Source organism: Ochlerotatus camptorhynchus, unplaced genomic scaffold (assembly GCF_037179485.1).
Source record: "Ochlerotatus camptorhynchus isolate MF236.1 unplaced genomic scaffold, CSIRO-AGI_Acam_v1.1 ptg000033l, whole genome shotgun sequence".
In the NCBI taxonomy this organism is placed as follows: domain Eukaryota; kingdom Metazoa; phylum Arthropoda; class Insecta; order Diptera; family Culicidae; genus Ochlerotatus; species Ochlerotatus camptorhynchus.
The window spans coordinates 478567-487098 of NW_027040524.1; positions in this window are offsets into that span (position 1 = coordinate 478567).

The window sequence follows — 8532 nt, forward strand, 5'->3', positions numbered from 1 at the left end:
CCTCCTCTATGATGTTTCACGATGCATGTGCAGGGCAAGGATGAACCCAAGAATGCCTGTGAAATACGCGACTGTACAGTTGCTCACCAAACCCAACTGACCAGTTGAAACGTTGGTTTGAGCACTTTGAACAACTTCTCGATGTTTCAACGGTCAACCAACCATCAACATCTCGGCATGATCCGCCAAGGGTGAGGCGCGTTACTCACGTCAACACTGAAGCTCCATCATTGCAGGAGATAGAAGCAGCCATCCGAAGTATGAAGTCCAACAAAGCCCCAGGGGTCGATCGCATATCACCAGAGATGCTCAAAGCTGACCCCATGCTATCCTCACAAATGTTGCATCAACTATTCGTCAATATCTGGGACACCGTGACTTTTCCGGCCGATTGGATGCAGGGAGCCTTGGTAAGAGTCCCCAAGAAGGAGGATCCAACTGTATGCGATAACTGGCGAGGCATCATGTTACTGTGTATTGTTCTCAAAGTTCTGTGTAAAGTTATCCTCAATACAGGATACAGGAGAAGATCGACGCGACTCTCCAACGACAGCAGGCAGGATTCCGTGCTGGAAGATCCTGTGTGGACCATATAGTCACGCTCCGCATCATCTTGGAGCAGGTCAATGAGTTCATTGACCACGAAAAAGCTTTCGACCGACTAAACCACGAAAACTTGTGGGGCGCTCTGAGACGCAAGAGAGTCCTTGATAAGATCGTCAACCTAATTGAAGCGCAGTACGAGGCTTTCTCATGCAGAGTGTTGCACAACGGAGCTTTGTCTGACCCGATTTGGGTAATCGCGGGTGTGAGGCAAGGATGTATATTATCACCGCTACTGTTCCTCATCGTCATCGATGAGATCATGGAGCCGTTGATCGTGTACCGAACCGTGGGTTGCTGTGGCAGCCTATTACTATGGAGCATCTCAACGACCTCGATTTGGCTGATGATGTTGTGTTATTAGCACAACGGCGTTCTGTTGGATGTCAACACGGAAAACCGTTCCAATTTCACGGTAGCTGGGCAGGCAGTGGAGAAAGTCGAAAGCTTCCAATATCTTGGCAGCCAGATAGCGTCGGACGGTGGCACCAAGAGCGACATAGGTGCACGGATTAAGAAGGCGAGGGCTGCTTTTGTCAGTTTGCGAAATGTATGGAGAGCGAATCAGATCAGTCGACGCACCAAAATCTGAATTTTTAACTCGAACTTGAAGTCTGTGCTGTTATACGCCAGTGAAACATGGTGTGTATAAGCGGAGAACATTCAGAAGCTGCAGGTGTTTATCAACCGATGCCTGCGGTACATAATTCGTGCCTGGTGGCCCCACAATTGGATCTTAAATTCCGAGCTTCATCGTTTGTGCCATCAGAAGCCGATAGAGACAGAAATTCGTGAACGGAAGTGGAGGTGGGTCGGCCACACACTACGACGGGGCGGAAACGAAATCTGCAAGCAAGCACTGGACTGGAATTCAGTAGGACATCGCAGCAGAGGCAGACCCAGATGCTCGAGGCGGCGGAGCCTAAACAGTCAAATTAAGAACGTTGACCGAAATTTGACTTGGGCACAGGTCAAGGCCAAAGCTTGTAATCGCCCAGGATGGAAATCTTTCACAAAGGCCCTTTGCACCCCTGGAGGTGCGCAGGATCGTTAAGTAAGTAATGAATTATTCTCATCATGCGTGAGCATATCAAATTGATTGCTCAAATAAATTTCATGTAGAATGAGTTGAACAAAAGTTCCGCCCTGTTCGAATGGTAGTCTTTTTTTTCATGGAAAATAAGTAAGGAAAGTTATTTCACCCAAAATGTTGCATCGGAATTGGAAAGGGTGCTACCAACTCCATACTCGAGTTGGCATTTAGTTCGTCTACTTTGAAATCGTCCATTTTTAAGGCTAAGGCCCCATGAGAATTGGGTCTGATTATAGAAAATTATGACTTCCGATTGATTTAGCCTGTTAATCGTCAATACACATAAAATACTGTAACCAACCCTCGCTTTTCTGGCTTCGAATGGTTGCTAGTAGGCAAATCCCGTTTCATCAATAAACATTTCTTACACATATCTTGTTGTGTAACATTTCCTATTCACGAATTTAAAAAAATAAAAATAAACAACCTCTAGATGAAGCTTCACCATTACCATAACTTACAGTCAACTGTCGCCCTCCATTGCCCTCGCGACCGATTGAAATACCGGCTTTTCCAATTCGTTTGAATTTACCCTCATTCCCCCTACCTCCCTCTACCTCACCCGATTGACGATGACGGTGATGGTGAAGGTCTGGTGCGCCAGGCTCTCAGACAGCATTGGGCTTCCATTCCATTCCATATTCCGGTTCATTTTCCCATCCTTCCCGGCACCAAGGCTGCCTCGCTTCGCTTTCTTCCAAGCTGCACATCTTGGTATGGCATGCGCTTACATAAGACAGCCGACGACGACGACGACGACGACTTGCCACGCGAGAGTCTCCTTTCGCCTCGTTGAGCAGCCTCCTGCTGGCTGGTCTGGTCTGGACTCGAAGACGATGTGGAATATGTGGCATTAAAAATGTAAGCATTTCTTCGCCCTCTCACGGGCACTGTTGTTACGCCGTGAGTAGGCTTTCACCACCAAATCTCTCGAATTGCAGTGGAGGTACCTACGATTTGTTCTTGAGCTTTGCGACGACGATGGCGACGACTAACGACGGTGACTTTGGACTTACAGCGTACCGAGTTACGTTTCAGCAGCTCGCGTTCCTTTCTGGACCTTCACCCGCCGCATCACACTGGTGTTGGCGAAGGATTCGGTTCAGTGAGCGTAATAAGCACAGCGATTTACCTCCCTTTACTTTACGCAGAGCCACAGCAAATTGTGATGGAAATATTTTATTCACGTGCAAATAAAGCTGAAAGCGTAATTTATTTCATTCGTAGACACTCGCTCGCTCATCTTTTCTCTGGAATCAACTTGTTGTTCGCCTGATTTCTTTGCGTGGTAAGTTCAAGCTCGAAAAACTTGATTGCAGCTTATCATGTTATCAAATTACCATCGAAAATCTCTTGAGCAGATCGGAGAACCTTCATCTCTCTCCCGCCTCTGAAGCACACAACTGCATTGGCAAGGTACAAGTTTAAGGTTCGCTTATGCAATCCTTTTCAGGTTTGCTTTACCAACCAGCTTGTGCTGTACAGTTTTCTCGTTTTCGATTTTTCTTGCACGGATCATGCCCGCGCTATTACCGCTTTTGGAACCGGTTGGGATGGGTGGCTCCTAATAATACACGTAGTGGAGTCTTTATAGATTCTTGAAAACGATCGATCTCTTTTGGTCGATTAAAAATCGATTAACATTTTTTTCTCATTACTGAGCAGTGGATTTGCAATGCAATGGATGTATGTTTTAATGTCACAAAAATGCCGTTCTGGTTGCAGTAGAAAGCGAATCAAATCAATAAACGGAGATAGGACATTGTAGAAAATCAATCGAGTATTTTTTTGTGGTAGTGGAGGGGAATACCCCGCACCATCCCTCTTCAACGGGGGAGTTTGGTAAAGAGAGATGATCAAACCGATTTGTACCTTCCTTAAAAGTTGTCCTTGCTCGCTTTCTACACTCTATATACAATTTTCACACTGCCGTCCTCTAACGGAACTATCAACTCTATACTTTCATCGCTTAATCTATCGTATACAAGTTACCATTTTAGTCTGTTATTTGAAGTTAGCATCTTCAACAATGTAAATCGAGTAATGACAATAAGCAGCCCTGTAATGGAGATTACTTATGATAACGTATTTACATGCATTTCATGCGAATCACGTGAGAACTTAAAAAGTAAAAAGAAGTAAATTGTGATTATATCAAGTGCCCAGAAGCATATTGGCCACATTCAGTAATATAATCAGTTTCTGACTTAGGTCAAATTCCATCAAATTAAACGAAAATTCAAACTCAAGTTCATTGGTAGTTATAATGAGTGTTCAGGACGACATTTTTTTTTTTTTTTTTTTTTTCTTTTATTTAACGTCGGTCTCTGTTCCGCAATCTAGTGCCAATCACCGACGGACATCGATTGCCATCCATTGACGGCAATCGAATGTGCAGGAAGGCAGCTTCCACACCTGCGTAGGATATCGCACCCATTCAAACACACATGGGCCGGGACCAACGGCTTTACTTCCCTTCCGAAGGAAGACGTGACCAGAGATTTTTATGCCTCAGAAAAATCCCACCGACCTCGGCTGGGATTGAACCCAGACCCATTGGGGTGAGAAAGCAGTCACGCTTACCACTACACCACCGGCGCCGGCTGTTTCAGGACGACATGTTATGGGTGAACTCTGGATAGTTTAGAGTTTCTGACATAGACCAAGACATATTAAATCGAACTCTGAAAAAAAATTTTCATATGTTTATCAAAATCACTCGTTTTTTCTACGAATCCATTCGTTGTTTTCTGCAACGACATAGATTCATACTATTCATGAAGCTCGTATGATTCATAAAATCAATAGAAGTTTTTCGTGTTTGTAGAAAAAAGTACGAAACATTCGAATGATAATAAAATAATATGCGAGCTTTTTAAAATTGTAAAATTGTGATTTTTAACTCAATTGTATTTCTGTTATCGTTGACAGGCATTTCGCACGAACGTATGTCAACTTTTTAATTCCACAAATTAATTAAGTTTATAATTTAAAGGGTGTTACTTAACGATCTTGCCCACCTCCAGGGGTGCAAAGGGCTTTTGTGAAAGATTTCCATCCTGGGCGATAACTAGCTTTGGCCCTAGTCAAATTTCGGTCAACGTTCTTAATTTCACTATTTAGGTTCCACCGCCACGATCCTCTGGGTCTGCCTTGTTACTCACTGCGTGTGCTCTCTCTCTCTCTCTCTCTCTAAGACTACAATGCCCCAGGTCCCTGGTCTAAAGCCACGGTGACCAGACGGGGTGGGCTATCCACCAGCCTCTTTTGCGGCGACTAGCTCGAGCTTGAGAGACGGAGCTCTCAAGGTCGGCTCCGGACAAATAGGGGACACTGATCAGCAAATGCAAACACGGTCACCTAACCTTTCACTAATTAACTTTTATTAATTAAAACCTACTTACAAATTTTGAGGGTGTGTGTGTATGTAAGGGCTGGCCGGTACGAGGATCTCTGCTGCGGGGAATCTGACGAGGGAGCTACGAGTGCGATCGGATGATCGCTGATATTGCTGCACGTCGGCGGCGTCGGCGTCACTTGCGCTGGACGCAGGTTTCCTACCAAGGTTGAACGTCGGCTTGTTGGCTCGTATATCCGGTCGATCGAGCACTACCTGGCCCAGTGCGTTCTCGGGCTGATTTCACAGACCGTGGCCGGACTCAGGTTTTACACCCGGCTTTGAGGTAAAAATCAATGGAACCTGAGGGCACGTGGGAAATAGGAAAAGGGTCTGTTGAAGGTTACGCTACCGGAGTCCGTTTTATATTTTCCTACCTGATTCTACGGTTTCAAAGGATTAGGCAGCTTTGTGTTTCCACCCGTATTCGAGTGTTCACTATTTATTAAAGTTTGTTCTCTCAAAGGTTGGCGTGGAAAAGAACTAGTGCTATTCTTCGGACCGGTAGCAGGCCATATATTTTCCTTTTCCCAAAATGTCCCTTTCCTTCTTGATCCATTAGTCCCATTTCAAATTTCCCATCTCCTCCATGATCCGGGTGGTAGGTGTTGTTTTCTGTATGCTAAGTGTAGGTGTATAACAGTTGGTGTGTTTCTGTATTTAATTCGACCGTTCATACTGGAGTTCATGTAAATCAGTTCCCTAATTCCTATCTGTTTTATGTATATGAATGAGCCATTAGTAATCTACTATTCATTCACTGTTTAGTTTTAGCAAAAATATGAATAATAATTCTAAGCAAACATTAGATCAATCATTACTGATTATAAACTATCATGGTTCTCAGCCATGAGCGCACCGACCAGCAGTATACTAGTGGATTGCTGTCTCGTTCGGTTGATTGCTCGCTCTTTATAGCACTGCTATCGCTCTGCTCGAGCTTTTTCCATAGGACAAAGTACCCAAACGGTAACAGCCTCTGCTGCGATGTCCTGCTGGATTCCAGTCCAGTGCTTGCTTGCAGATTTCGTTTCCGCTCCGTCGTGGTGTGTGGCCGACCCACCTCCACTTCCGTTCACGAATGTCTGTCTCTATCGGCTTCTGATGGCACAAACTCGGAGTTTGAGACTCGATGAAACTCGGAGTTTGAGATCCAATTGTGGGGCCACCAGGCACGAATTATGTACCGCAGGCATCGGTTGATAAACACCTGCAGCTTCTGAGTGTTCTCCGCTGATACACACCATGTTTCACTGGCGTATAACAGCACGGACTCCACGTTCCAGTTAAAAATTCGGATTTTGGTGCGTCGACTGATCTGATTAGCTCTTCATACATTTCGCAAACTGGCAAAAGCAGCCCTCGCATTCTTAATCCGTGCACCTATGTCGCTCTCGGTACCGCCGTCCGACGCTATCTGGCTGCCAAGATATTGGAAGCATTTGACTTTCTCCACTGCCTGCCAGCTACCGTGAAATTGGAACGGTTTTCCGTTTTGACATCCAACGATTTGGTCTTGTTGACGTTGATGAGACCTGCGTCAGAGGAGCGTTCCACAAGCTCGTCGAGCTTACTTTGCATGTCAGAGCACCGTTGTGCTAATAACGCAACATCATCAGCCAAATCAAAGTCGTTGAGATGCTCCATAGTAATAGGCTGCCACAGCAACCCACGGTTCGGTACACGGCCAGCGGCTCCAACCATGATCTCGTCGATTACGGTGAGCGGTTACCCGAATGAGGTCAGCCAAAGCTCCGTTGTGCAACACTCTGCATGAGAAAGCCTCGTACTGCACTTCGATGAGGTTGACGATCTTATCAGGGACTCCCTTGCGTCTCAGAGTGCCCTACTCGTGGTTTAGTCGGTCGAAAGCTTTTTCGTAGTTAATGAATACCATGTACAGGTACTCTTGGAACTCATTGACCTGCTCTAAGATGATGCGGAGCGTGACTATATGGTCCACACAGGATCTTCCAGCACGGAATCCTGCCTGCTGTCGTCGGAGAGTCGCGTCGATCTTCTCCTGTATCCGATTGAGGATAACTTTACACAGAACTTTGAGAACAATACACAGTAACATGCATGGACGCCCTGCATCCAGTCGACCGGAAAAGTCGCGGTGTCCCAGATATTGACGAATAGTTGATGCAACATTTGTGAGGATAGCATGGGGTCAGCTTTGAGCATCTCTGCTGACATGCGATCGACTCCCGGGGCTTTGTTGGACTTCATACTTCGGATGGCTGCTTCTATCTCCTGCAATGATGGAGCTTCAGTGTTGACGCGAGTAACGCGCCTCACCCTTGGCGGATCATGTCGAGATGTTGATGGTTGGTTGACCGTCGAAACTTCGAGAAGTTTTTTTTTTTTTTTTAATTATTATAGTCACTTTAACACTCTTGGGTCATTCGTGACTTGTCCGGGGGTGAGATTTGGGGTCGCCCCCATGCTTCGAGAAGTTGTTCAAAGTGCTCAAACCAACGTTTCAACTGGTCAGTGGGGTCGGTGAGCAACTGTCCAGTCGCGTCTTTCACAGGCATTCTTGGGTTCATCCTTGCCCCGCTCATGCATCGTGAAACATCATAGACGAGGCGGATATCGCCAGTTGCTGCGACTTTCTCCCTTTCATCAGCCAGGGAGTCCACCCACGCTCGCTTGTCCCGTATACAGGAGCGCTTAACTTCCCTCTCTAGAGCCGAATACCGCTGACGAGCCTCGTTCTTGGCTCCTCGGGTCCTTGCTCGCTCTATCGCGGCTTTTGCTTCTCTCCGCTCCTCGATCTTCCTCCAGGTTTCATCGGTGATCCACTCCTTTCTCTGAATGCGCAGCTCACCCAGGTTGTTCTCGCTTGTTTCAATAAAGGCATTCTTGATGCTCGTCCACTGTTCTTCTACGCTGCCACCTTCCGGAATATTAGCTGCGCGAGCCTCGAGTTCTTCGACGAACGATCTCTTCACTGCTGGGTCTTCCAGTCGGCGTGTGTTTAATCGCCACCCGAGTCTCTCCTCTCGCCGTTGAACCCGCGCAATGCTTAGGCGGATATCGCCGACCGGGAGATGATGGTCAGACGCGATGTCAACGCTGCGTTTACTCCGAACATCAAGAAGGCTCCGTCTCCATTTTCGGCTGATGCAGATGTGGTCGATTTGGTTCTCTGTATATCCATCACGGGAAACCCATGTGACTTTATTCACTGGGCGATGGGGGAAGAGCGAACCCCCGATCACCATGTCGTTGTTGCCACAATACTCTGCAAGCAGCTCGTCGTTCTCGCTCATAATGCGCTTATAGTCCGAGTTGTCGGAGCCGATCTTCGCATTGAAGTCTCCTGTGTAGATCTTGATATCACCTCTTGGAGTCTTATCCACGACAGCATTCAGTTGACTGTAAAAGTTCTCTTTGTCCTGCAATTCGGCAGCATCGGTTGGCGCATAACATT